General features: G+C 41.1%; 1 protein-coding gene and 1 pseudogene across 1 annotated transcript in view; both read right to left on the bottom strand.

Annotated features, from left to right (window-relative positions):
- Positions 1-14062, bottom strand: part of ADAMTS19 (ADAM metallopeptidase with thrombospondin type 1 motif 19) — a 249934-nt gene that overhangs the window by 210158 nt on the left and 25714 nt on the right. The gene's annotated exons all lie outside the window — the stretch shown is intronic.
- LOC116833766 (U4 spliceosomal RNA) lies at positions 5519-5582 on the bottom strand (annotated as a pseudogene).

The raw sequence follows: 14062 nt of genomic DNA, 5'->3' as shown, positions 1-14062 counted from the left end.
GTATTAATTAATGCCAGTTGAATTAACTCAACAAGCCTTAACTTAGGGAAATCCTACTTTCCTTGCTGAAGTTACTGAGAGTTACACCTGGATGAGGAGTAAAAACTCCACGATTTTGCCCAAAGCTTTATTATACTACCCACGCTTGCATTGAAAGAAACCAGCTACACATACTATGCTCTTCTTTCCATCCCTTCCTATACCCTTTGTTCTCTCTACCATGCATTATTTCATTATTCTCCCACTTAAAAAGTATTTTAATAGATCTACTTTTTTAACAGGTGTATATGTACAAGGTCTTTACTATACAACAATGAACAACAGAATGAGGAACAGTCAGTCTAGTAGAGAGATAAGTAATCTATTCCTTAGACTTGTTACCTCTGTATTACATATGTGTCAGATTCAACCCACTAGATGTATTTATGTACCCTACCTTGCATACTCAAATGCTGTAGAAGCTAAGCTTTTTCCCCTCTTTTTATAAGGAATTTTCTATAACTCCTGGGTGGGAAGATAACCTTCCAAATGTAAACTGGGCACTAACCAATACAGTGTTATATTCCTAAGTCTGCAGATATCTGAAACACTGACTCAAAGTGTGAATTCTCCCTGCACCTATTAATTTTTCTGTTACATTCAAAGCCTAGTGACAACATTTTTTATATGTCAGCATAAATTATGTAACTACTAATCTCTCTGGGGGATGGGAAGGTAAGAAGGTGGAAACGAAGCTCATAGGGATGAACGGTGGGCATTAGGAGCTGATGCAAGAAAAGAAATGCAGAGGTAAGAAAGCAAAAAAGAAAAAAGGACTATGAGACAGATAAATAGAGAAAAGAAGATGGTAAAGGAAGTGAAACAAAAAGCAGACATATTGGTTGCCCTAAGGGTGAACACTGAGTAATTCTGAGAATACAACAATAAAGATACAGGACACATTACTACTGCTAATAACGACTGCTAGCATTTTCAAAGGAACTAGGGATTCTGGCACCAAACCCATTGAATTCCAATGAAAGTAGGGCATTAACTCTCTTAGTCACCTTTAAAAATTCTCTACCATATATCTTTGTGAAAACCTCCCAATGACATCATCAGGGTATTCACTGTGAATGGAGGGCACTATGTAGTTATCTGTTTATAAACTGCCCATGAACAATAACTAAAAATGGAAATCAGCCCTCTCTACTAAATGTGTGTTACATCCCTGGCACATTGTAACCACCACACTGAAGGGTGTCACTGTGAATGATGTGGTACACCAGTCTTTCATTTATCTATCTTGAATGTGTTAGGCAATGCTTACGTTTGGTCTCACTCTTAATATCAAGAAGACTAAAGTGCTCTATCAGCCCTCTCCAAATGAGTAATTACATGCCTCCCTCTATCAAAATCAGTGGAGTGGCACTGGAGAATGTTGATCATTTCCTCTACCTTGGAAGTCATCTTTCATCCAAGGCAGATATTTATGCAGAAATTCAACATCGCTTGAACTGTAACAGTGTAGATTTTCTTGTTTATGGCACAGGGGTTTTGAAGATCACAACATTCGAACAGACACCAAGCTTCTTGTTTATCAAGCTGTTATTCTCCCAAAACTGTTGTATGGGTCCAAAACTTGGACAACCTATAGATACCACTTGAAAGTCCTTGAGAGACACCATCAACACTGCCTTCGTAAGATTCTGAAGGTCAAATGGGAAGAAAGGCGCACCAATATTAGTATCCTGGAAGAGGCAAAGACCACCAGTATCGAGGCAATGATCATCCATCAGCAATTCTGCTGGACCGGTCGTGTTGTCCGGATGCCAGACCATCGCTTCCCAAAACAGGTCCTGTTCTTTCAGCTGAAAGAAGGATATCAAAACATGGGTGGACAATGGAAGTGTTATAAGGACTTACTGAAGAACAATCTAAAAAAGTGTAATATTGACATTGACATTTGAGAGACACTTGCCTAGGCTCGCTTAAAATGGAGTGAAGTCCTATGTGATGGTCCCCTACATTTTGAACTTGCTCACCAACAAGCTGAAGAGGACAAGAGGCACAGAAGGAAGGAGAGACTGGCTTCCAGTAATGGTTAACAGCCTCCTGCTGAACCTGAAAACATCTGCCCTCATTGCAATAGAACTTGTGGTTCAAAAATTGGCCTTATTAGCCACCTGAGGACCCATGACTCCCATGAAAGATGATCATATTCGGTAACAACTGATTGCCCATCACATCAGTCTCTAAGTGTTTGGTAATTTGCTGAGTGTACCATAGGTTCGGAAGCAAGTGTTGTAAGTGTTCCCTGAACTCCGCTCTTCAGGCAATAACCATCAGGGCTTCCCAAAAACACTCACACAATTCAAGTAGGAAAGATTATCTCTTTACTAGTGTGGCCAGAAAACAAAATTTGCAAGTACTCTAGGCATAGCCCATAGCTTCCTGCTGTGGGTCCCTATAGCTGGGCGGTCACCCTACTCTGGCTAAGAAGGGGTTAAAAGCCAGCCCTTGGAGAAGGCCGGGGCTGAGAGAGAAAACCCTAGGCTGATTGTGGAAACAGCTGCAGCTGGACCACGCCCCAATCAGGCTGCAACTGGCCCTAAAAAGGGCTGCTAGGCTGAAGTTCAAGCAGTCTCTCTGCCTTCAGAGAAAGAGGGGCCTGGCTGCTGGGAAGCTCAGGATGCCTAGAGTGAGGCAGGCCTGCGGAAAGGCTAGAGGGGCTGGGGAGCTCCAGACTGGCAACTCCCCAGGCTGCAGGGCCTTGTCCAAGGCCCCATAGAGGTGCTGGGTTGCAGAGAGAGGCAGCAGGTCCAGACCCAACCGTGCCTATGATGAGTGGCTGACACTGCAGCCTGCCCGAGGGCACAGGGGTGAGTTGGTGACTGGCAGTAGCCTACGACTGAGGCGAGGTAGGGATAGGAGGTGGGGGTTCCCTGGGGAAGGGAGACCCTGAGACTGAGGGGTTACTGCCAGGGGGCAGCACCCCAGATAACGGGGCACCAGAGTCCAGGGAGGGACACGGGGGCCAAGTGGCAGTGGGACACTGGCCTGCAGAGGGCGCTCCAAGGCTGGAAATGAGCTAATTTCTGAAAGAGACCAGCAGGAGGCGCCGCACGCTTACAGTCCCACTAGCCCCCTACCAGCAACAGGGTGGGTCTCAGCCAAGCTCTTAGTCTGCTTCCTATCAGGCCTTTCCTCCACAGCCACACCTCAGCCTGCTGCCGCCAGCCTCTGCTCCTGTTCAAATGCAGTTTCAGGCTTCTCCTGATCCAGGTTTCCTAAGGCTCTGGTAGGATTTCCCTTTCCTGTGCTGGAGGCATTATGGAGCTCTCCACTGGCTAGATGTGCACTGAGGTAACTCCCAGTACAAATATAAACAGCCCCAGGTTCATTATAATCTGGTATTTGTACATTATTTCACTGCAAGTTTACTCTTTACACAGACTTTTTTTAAAAAACACTCATCCTTTTAAAGCAGCTTCATTGTAATTTAACATATATTTGGGTTGGTGCACAGAAAATGTTATTCTTTCCACAGGTCTATTCCTTTAACAGTTTATTTTTAAGTGGGCTCTTACACACATTTTTTTGCCAGTAATTACCCAGAGGTATAGACATTGTTTGCTGTAACAAAATCGATTCTGTCAAAACACTGGAAGAAACCCAGCATATAAAATCCCAAAGCTCATCATGAGCCCTTTCAAGCCCCTGATAAGTCATGTACCAAGAAAACACAGCACAATTTAACAGTATATCAAGCTGATTTCAAAATTAATACCGCAGTCTACATCAAATTCTTAAAAAACGAAATGCTACAGGGTGGTAATTAAGATGTTTGGTGTGTAGCCAAACTTCATAGTTAATACGTTGACTTTTTCTGGGACACTGTGGAAACATTTACGGACAACCCCAAGCAGTGCCTCATCCAGTAGAAGACAGGATAGATTTATACACTGTTCTTTCTCTCCTGAGATGTGAGTTTGAATCTGTTCCAGTCTGAGATTACTAAACGAACGTTAATGATGACTCAGTGTTAAAAAGGATATGAGTGCCAGTTTCAAAACCTTCAACAAGAGATATTGTAAATCTGGGGGGTATGTTCTCCTCTTAATGCATGTATTGTTCCTGTTATACAGACCTATGTCTCTAAAAGGCAGATGGCAACCAAATCAACAGTTTCTAAAGGTGTATATCATATCCCTTATTTGTCATATGAAGATTACATTTTTTATCTAATGGGCATGCAGTATAGGTACTGATGATCCACAGATTAAATCCAAATTTATCTAAAATGTTCTGATCCAGTGAGTGTTGCTGGTGAGGCATGACCATCCCAGGAATTCAGTGTGATCTAGTAATCAGATAAAAAGACCAGACAAAGGGAGTCAGGAAGACACTTGAAGTCTCAGATCCCTGGTAGTGGTTAGTTGAAGTATAGGATTCATTGTGTGACGCTCACATGTCACATAACCCCATTTTAATTCAGGCAAACCTAGATCTAAAATGTAGTAAACAACACAAAATGTAGTTGTCCATAGCAATCAAGTGTGCATGGATTTGTTTTTTAAAAAATCTTGCCCTGTAATTGGAAGTACATATATTTTGATAAATTACATAAAGGAAGGTCTTATTTAAACATCATCATTAATGATCTGGAAAACAGAGCAAGCAACATATTACTGATATTTGCTGATGACACAAAATTGGGAGGTATTATAAACCCCAGAAGGATACTGAAGGGGATCTCAAGAGCAGGAAATGAAACGAAATGGAGGGGGGAATCCAATACGCTAAAGGGGAAGAAGATACTTGGAAATGAGCTTAATAGTGATCATAGACAGAAAAATAGATATGTGGCTGCAATGTGATGTTGCAGAAAAAGCAACAATGCTATTTTGGGATATGGTGAGATTGCCTCTGAGACCTTTTTGACTCAGCTTATACAGAATACCTCATCCAGTTCTGAGAGAACACTTTATCCAGTTATCTGGAATCCAAGACATCAGTTCAACTCCATATTTGTCACTGAGGTTTCTTTATTGGCATACAATCAAACTACACTTGAGTTGATCAGACCCAAGCATAGATGGTGGGTACAGGGCATATCACACATCCAAAGAACAAAATCATTAATCAGTTTATATACAAATTCTAAAACAAACTGCCACATGTACCTTTTAATCTGCATTGTATCATGCACTACATGATTGGTTCATTAATTTCGGTAGCCAATCCCTATCTAGATCATGAATGGTTCACGTGCTGCACTACATGCTAGACCACAGCTGCATACTATCACACACAGCTTACTATTGTTACTAGCTACATCCTTTACATATTTACAAGACTACTTTAAATTCATGCTTTATTCATTGTTTTGTGGTCTTGCCCAAAACAGACTAGTTAGATGCACATACAAAAGTATCCTATTTATGGAGGTCAAGTCCCTCTTTATACAGCTTTATACCCACTCTGTTTGGGTACTCTGTAATCAGAAACAAGAAGACAGACTGGCAGAGATCAGAGAAAAGCAGCAAAAATCACACCTCAGATTAACTTCATTGGTTATGATACTGCCACTGCGCAAAGTTAAAAAAGTAACAACTGACCAATGAAAAAAGATCCAAAGAAATAAATGTGTACAACTAAAGAGAATATCAAAAATATCCACAAATATTTGAGCACTGAAGAATAGGATGCCAATGCAAAATTTATAGAATAAAACATGAAAACTTGAGATCTATTAAACTGTAGCGCACTCTCCCAAAGGAAGTGGGTCAAATCCACTGCCCCAGGTATTTAAAATTGAACTGGAGAAAATAATTAATAACAAGCTGTAGTAAACAAACCTGCATGAGCAGTAGAATGAACTACTACATATTAGGGGGGTTTACATCTAATTTCTATTATTCTAATGTTCATTTGTAATCTCTTCTTAATTTACCAATAAAATGTTATTTTATCACCTTTTTACAGCAGTCCTCCTCAGTGGTTTGCAACAGATACCTCTTACAATTTCATTCTTAGAGGACTATTTTCCTTTTCTAAAAGCAGCGGAAGCACACATCTGTAACAAAAGGCTGTGCTAGTTTGATATATTAGTCCCTCCTCCTTGACACCAACAGACCCTATTAGAGCACAAGTATACTCTGCTGAAATAGCATATGTGACTGAGAATGTATTGAGTTCTGGTCCTATTCTGTCAATGACTTGCCGTATAAACTTGGGCAAGTTACTCATGTTCACATTTTCAGCAGTATTCTCCAATACTAGATGCCTATTAGTTGGGCAACTAAAATCTCCAGTTGGGCAACTAAAATCTGAGATACTCAAAACTAGTGGCCACTTTTGAAAATGTTGACCCAAATCTCTCTAAACCTCAGTTTCCACTTCTGCAAAATAAATGCAAACTTTCATAATGCAGTGTCTTTAACAGACGTGGATTATAAGTATATTTTTGTTCCTTCCAATAATATATAGTGTGTACTTGGACTTTCAGAAAGCCTTAGACAGGATCCCTCACCAAAGGCTCTTCATGAAGCCACGGCATAAGACAGAAGATCCTCTGATGAATCAGTAACTGGTTAAAAGACAGGAAACAAAGAGTAGGAATAAATGGTCAGTTTTCCTTTTGGAAAGTGATAAAGAGTGGGGTCCCCCAAGGATCTCTATTAAAACCAATTTTATTCAACATATTTATAGATTATCTGGGAAAGGGGGTAAACAGTGAGGCAGCGAAGTTTGCAGATGACACAAAATTGCTGAAGAGTGGGGACAGTTTAGGACTTAACTAAGAGTTACAAAGGGATCTCACAGAATTGAGTGACTAGGCAACAAAATGGCAGATGAAATTCAGTGTTGATAAGTGCAAAGTAATGCACATTGGCAAACATCCCAACTACACAGACAAAAGGATGGGGTCTACATTAACCTCTCAAGAAAGCGATCTTGGAGTCACTGTGGATAGTTCTCTGAAAACATCCGCTTAATGTCCAGCAGCAATCAAAAAAGCTAATAGAATGTTAGGAACCATTAGGAAAGAGACGGATAATAAGACAGAAAATAGCATAATGCCACTATATAAATCCATTGTAAGCCCACACCTTGAATACTGCGTGCAGTTGTTGTCACCCCATCTCAAAAAAAATATATGAATTTGAAAAGGAACAGAGAAGGGCAACAAAAATGACTGGGGATATGGAATAACTTCCACATGGGGAGAGATTAAAAAATCTAGGACTGTTCAGCACGAAAAACAGAAAACTAAAGTGAAGGGGACATGATAGAGGTCAGGGATCACCCGATGAAATTAATAGGCAGCAGGTTTAAAACAAACAAAAGAAGAAGTACTTCACACAACGCACTTGTGGAAATTATTGCCAGGGAATGTTGTGAAGGACAAAAGTATAACTGGATTTAAAAAAAAAAAAAAAAAAAAAAAAAACTTAGATAAGTTCATGGAGCATAGGTCCATCAATGGTTATTAGCCAAGACAGGGCTGCAACCCCATGCTCTGTATATCCCTAAGCCTCTGACTGTCAGATGCTGGGACCTGTGAGGAATCACGCACTTCAGACCCAGACCCACATGTCCCCAGGCAGTCCTCAGGCCACAACCACCACCCAACTGCACCACTGAATAACCAGGGAAGGGCTTAGTGAAGGATTAGTTTGCGGAGGGCCCTGCACCCTAAGCCCCTGATTAGGGGAAATATCCAGATCCCTCCCACTGCCTTAGGAGCTCTATATAAACCAGGAAGTAACAACAGAAATTTGTCTGAGCAACTAGAGGAATTCTTGAGTGACTGCTCCTATGGACCTTCCTTCTTACCGGACTCCTCTGTCCTCTATTCCTGCCTGCTCCTAGTTCCTGTCCTCCTATCCTAGACTCCTGTCTACTCCCAGTTCCTGCTGTCCCTGCTCCTACACCTCATCCCTGACACGATCTCCAGCTCTGACACCCTTGTTTGGCACCTGATCTTGTCTCTGATGCTGACCTTCAGCTTGGTACATGACTCTGTCTTCGGTTCTGACTGTTGGCACTGACAACTAGACATGACCACCCATGCCCTGGTCATTGCAGTACTGAACGACGGGGGATGAATCACTCAATAATGGTCCTGTTCTATTCATTACCTATGCAGCATCTGACATTAGCCACTGTCAAAAGACAGGATACTGGGCCAGATGGACCCAATATGGTCTGACCCAGTATGGCCATTCTTATGTTCTAATATTCTTATGTTAAAAATGTATTTTCTGAGTTGTAACAACTCAGTTTCAGAATTCAAAAAAAGCTTACATTCAGTATGTATTTATTTTCCATAGATATTCATGTGTTAATGTATAATAGTAAATACAAGGCATTTAGCTTTGGGTTTGAGAAAAACTTTTTTCAGAAAGTGGTTTGGGAAAAGAGAAAAAGAGAGAGCATACATGTATACAATAATGTAGAAATAGTTTGGACCTTGAGTCAGTAAGCAGGTTTTCAGTTTCACACAAGAAAATCCTTTCATTATCCTAGATATCTTATGAAAACTACAGCCTCAAGACTGGCTATATCTGAATATTTAAACCAGGATATTGAGACTCACCAGTGCAGACTTAAAAGAAAAAACTTTGTAAGTCATCTTATTCATGTATGAACAAGTATGAAAGTACACAGGATAGGGAGCACTTGTCACCACAAATCTGTAAGATGTATTTATTGTTATAAAGTTTTTAATTATAATTAGCATTTCCAACCCAACTTCTAGAGACCATTGCTGAAAAATATTTAACACTAGCTATGTGACATGTAAATAATCTAAATTTTCTTTCGATTACTATGCAAACATTGACAAGGTTGTATCCCCAGAAACACTGGGGGGATAGCTGTTGGAAAACCACTTTACAGATTTTGCCAAAGGATAATCCTAAAGCTAGCCCACTGGTGGGCCCCAAAAGCAATTTCCAGGCAAACCCTCCAAACATTTGCATTTTACTTAGGGTATTGTCAAGGGGATTAATAATGGACTATAAGGCTGGATCCAATGCCTTTTCAAAACAAAGAGTTGTTGCATTGATTTCAATGGGCATTTGATCAGGGTCATAGAGCACTTCACATGTTGGTCGTATGTTTGGCCAGTAGTGAGCTAATGTTCTGTCAGAAAGGGTTAACTCAGTTCACTTTCCAGTGCACATGAATCAACATCCCTAAACCACCTACATAACTGACATTAGTTTGTAACCTTGTTGATGGTCTCAGTAGAGAGTTCAAGGATTAAACTGGTATGGAGTCTTGAACGAGCCACTCACTCTAGAGATGGTCCTACTTGATCAAGGCTGAGGTACACTAGTGAGGCAATATGGAGAAGCTTCTACGGACACTGACTGGACTGTGCTTGTTCTATGCATAGAAGACTTAATTCTCTCAAGACATATATTTTTCAGGCCCCTTTACAAGTATTAAATACACACAAAATAGCCACTGCACTAGTTCTTAGGACGGACAAAAGTCAGCAGTTTCAAATTTGGATGCCTAACACCAGGCACTTAAATCCATATTTTAGTACCTAAATAGACAGACTAATTTTGACTCAGTAATCATACTATGAGCTTCCTCTGTCTCTGTTTTAAAGACACTGATTTTATGCTAACTGCAATCCAGCACTGTTGTTATGGTGACAAAGTAGCCACATCATTGTTGAGGTTAGTAAAGGTTAGCAGTAGCTTTTTTGATTTTGGAATTTTAAGTAAGGTTAAGAAATGAGGTTAAGGTCATGGAAAACTCATTTTATAGATGTATATTGTTAAATTACTGTAGTAACCTTCAAACGTCAATATGTACTGTGTCCAATATATGTTCACTAAAGCAAGATTCAATATATTATCTCCCTCTACCTAACATCTAACAGACCCAGGCATACACTGAAACTGACTTCAGAGCAAAACTGTACTACTGAAATTTACATAAATGGAAATGCACAAGAACTATGCAGCCCATTATACTAAGTTATATAGCATTACTCTTTTCTCACCATTTATGCAGCAGAATTACACTCATGTGTGTGACAACATTAACCTGAAAAATCATTCATTAAACTGCATGACTCTGAAGGTGAAACTGTAGCTGAGAGAAGACAATCTGCAAGTGCACACCATGCTGACTCCACATCAAACAGCAGATCCAATTCAAGATGCCAGTCCTCACATTCAAAGCACTCAATGGTCTAGGGCTGAACTCCTCATCTCCCTCCACCCAATTTCAAAAATACTGCCTATGAGTGTGATGCACCTAACAGTATGCAGGATGGGACACACCGCAAGTAGAAATCAGGAAATGCAAATGAGGTTTAACTCATCTCTTGCCTTCATTAGAACAAAATGCAGGATTCTAGGGTTTATACAACCCTTTCCATAACAGAAGCCATAAAACTGGCCGACTAGCTTATCCCTCCATAGACACCTCACCCACACAGAAAAAACACCCATAGACTGAACATCCCAATATGACTAAATAGCAAATATTATCCAATAGGACAACACAGAAAATTACAGTATTGCTAACCCCAAGTTTTCAAAAATCATAAAATAAATCCCAAAGAATCATGAGACTGGCTTAAAAATCATCTGATTTTATGGGGAAGAGGAGAGGAAATGTATTTGTCTTCTAGTATTTGAGCCTTTAGGGCACGAGTGGGCAAATTACGACCCACAGGCCGGATCTGGCCTCTCAGGGCTTTGGATCCAGCCCATGGGATTGCCCCCCCATGATGCCATGGGCACTGTGCCACCTTCAGAAGCAGCCAGCACAACTTCCCTGTGGCCCCTGGGCAGGGGGGGCAGAGGGCTCCGTGAGTTGCTGTTGTCTCTAGGCACCACCACCCCCAGCTCCCAGTGTCTGGGATCAGGGACTCACAGCCAGTGGAAGCTTCGGCAGAAGTACCTGGAGGCATGGCAAGGGCAGCGCATGCGGAGCCCTAAGCCCCCCTTCCCCAGGGGCTGCAGCACTTCCTGGAGCAGCACAGCATGGCGTGGGACCAGGACAGGCATGCACCAGAGCCTGCCCTGGCCCCAGTACGTGCCGCTGCCACCCCATAGCCCAAACCCCTCCTGCACGCCACCCCCCAATTCTCTGCCCTAAGCCCCCTGTCTGCACCTCACACTCCTCCTGCACCCCAACTCCCTGCCCTGAGCTCCCTCATACACCTTGCACCCCTGTGCACCCCAACCCCCTGCCCTGAGCCCACTAATGCACCCCATACCCCTCCTGCACCAACCCCCTGCCCTGAACCCCCCCACAGCCCACACCCCTCCTGCACCCCTGCCTTGAGCCCTCTCCTGCACTCCACACCCCTCCTGTACCCGAACCCCCTTCCCTGAGCCCCCTCATATACCCCACACTCCTCCTCTGCCCCATCACTTGCCCTGAGCCCCTTCCTGCACACTGCACCCCCTCCCACACCCCGCACTCCCTCCCATACCCCAACCCCCTGCCTTGGCCCTGCATAAAATTTCCCCACCCAGATGTGGCCCTCAGCCCAAAACGTTTGCCCACCCCTACTGTATGGCTCGTATTTTCAAGCTTTTCTCTTCAACCATGAGGGCTAGAAACTTACTTTAAAAAATAGATTCTCACATAATCACATGACTCAGAAGCTGGAGCTTTACGTAAAATACCAAATATTGAGAGACTCGCTATAAAATTGTAAGAGCTGGCAACAAGGGTCTTAAATCTTTCAGTCTGGCACATAGATACCACAGTGATTGTGGTAGATAGGGCTCAAGCAATGTCTTGAGGAGAACAAGAGGAAGTTACTGCCATACCACAGTTATTAAAACCCAAAAGAAAAAGTCTGACGGTGCTGGCTGTCAACTCCTACTTGGCAAGCCTTTCCCTGTTCCCCAGACAACGATTATATAAATACCTTCTTGCTCCTTAGGTACTTCCATGATATTACCTCCTCCTCTGTTGTCCCTATTTCCCCAGCAAACCATACTTTCCCCTTAATGCAGAGATCCTAAACTGGCCTGTGAACACGCTGAGAAGCTGAAAGACAGCAAGAGAACATCTATTTATATCTAGGGTTTTTTAAATGTGCAAATTTATTTAGTTTAACAAAAAGTTAGTTTATGACGTAATTTGCACTGCCACATAATTGTATTATGCACAGGGCTCCAAATTTTAATCAGTGCATTAAAAGACATTTCAAAGTTTAGCCATAATTTTCAAAAGCTGAAGGGGGAAAATAATTTCAAATCTCAAAATTTACATATTTTTGTTTTTGCAGAATTTAGACTCAAATCATTAAGTCCCTGGTTAACCCCAAAGATCCCAACAGATGGAGCAGTTTCTTATCTTGTGTCCAAAACTGTTTTAGGAAGCCTTCTTTTATTAATTTTTATTTTTCTTCAATAACTGCAAAAACTACACTGGAACACTTGTGCTCAAGCAACCACAGATGACTAATCCAGAGCAAGAAAATAAAATGTATTTTAAAATAAGCCAACCAGCAAACTAAAGGCCATCTATACATGACCAAGCAAAGTATACAGCCCTTAGTTTGTAAAAATTCAAATCAGGAATGAGTCTGTAATTCAGTTTTTAACAGTGACGAAGTTTGTATTTTTTTTCCTCCTATGTTGTCATAACTTGAGTGATACTTAATGCCAACAATCATTTTGAATCATTTGATTTTGCTCCATCAATTACTTACTATATATCATTAAATGTAACACCTGCACTGATATCATTTTGTTCATTATTTTTTTTCTTCGCCCACCCACCCGCATCCACCACTCCAGAACAAACATGACCGCTGCCCTAAAGTTAGCCAGGAGTCCTTAAAAACCTATCCCCTTAAAACTAAACAGAAAATCTTTACAATGGGCTGATTTAGAGAAATCTCAGACAGTTTATTACATAATGGATTTTCAGTAATATCATATAAAAAAAGAATACAGCTCCTATGCATGAACAAACATTCCCAGTTCTATAAAAAACAGCACCTTCCCCTCCAAAAAACCACCAACTATTAAAAGCTATAGCGCCTGTAAGGATGTGTTCCTTCAGAACATCGTACTGTAATCTGAGTACCCTGTACTGCTAGAGGCACAAACTGTTGGAGTGTGGAACAGACTGCTGCAGCTAATGGAATAGTTATTCCTTTTGTGTGTGCTTGGATTTATTTCCACAAGACATTACAGTGCCGTTCTAAACAGACAAAATTTAACAATGTAGAAAGAGCCATCTGATCTAATTAAAACTGGTAGTGAGTCTACTCTGGATAAGTGAAACAGTTGTGGAGGAAGTATCCGCACCTTGGCATGCCACAGATTTACTATCTACAATAATGCCAAACAGACCAGTATATGGGCCATGGGAACTGATTCAAAGGACCTAAACCTTTCAAATAGTAAATATAAATGAGGTGCTGCCAGTGTTCCAACCCGTAATCTGCAAAAGTAGCTACAGAGGGCAGTCATGAACTGCCCATAGTTGTAGGGAAAGGATTTAATTCCCTCAACCCCTATGAAAACTCCCATTCACAGCCTCATACTTGGACTCTGTGCTGGGAGAAGGGTTGAATTTCACCCAAAGGCTTTTGTGATTTATAGCACGCTTGTATGAAACCATGAAATTGACATAAAACTGACAGTTTTGTGCAAATCTACTGCTTGTAGAAATGAACAACTCTGTCAACAGTCAGTCAAAGTTGAAGTCAGAAAAGAAATCATCCTTAAATATCATATAATTGGAATCTAAACAAATAGTTCATATCATCTACATGTTTTATCCATGTTTTATCAATAAATATATAAATAAACCCACACTTCTTAATAAAAGTTAAAAACTTATATCAAAACTTATGTTTCTAGCATCCCCTCCCTTATCTAAAACCACTTTTATATTAATACTTTTTGGCAAACCATGCATATTCTGTTGCATCACATTTCTAATTGGTAATCTCTCCCACCTTTATCTCTAAGAATTGTTCTAAGACTACTGGCAATGGCACTACATGTGCAAAAGCCCTCTTTTTATTTAGAAGGGCAACATATATATATATATATATATATATATGTTGCCC

The sequence above is a fragment of the Chelonoidis abingdonii genome, chromosome 6 (genome assembly GCF_003597395.2).
Source record: "Chelonoidis abingdonii isolate Lonesome George chromosome 6, CheloAbing_2.0, whole genome shotgun sequence".
Classification (NCBI taxonomy): Eukaryota; Metazoa; Chordata; order Testudines; family Testudinidae; genus Chelonoidis; species Chelonoidis abingdonii.
Note: the sequence above shows the minus strand (reverse complement) of the source record. Positions and strands in the feature narration are given on the sequence as shown.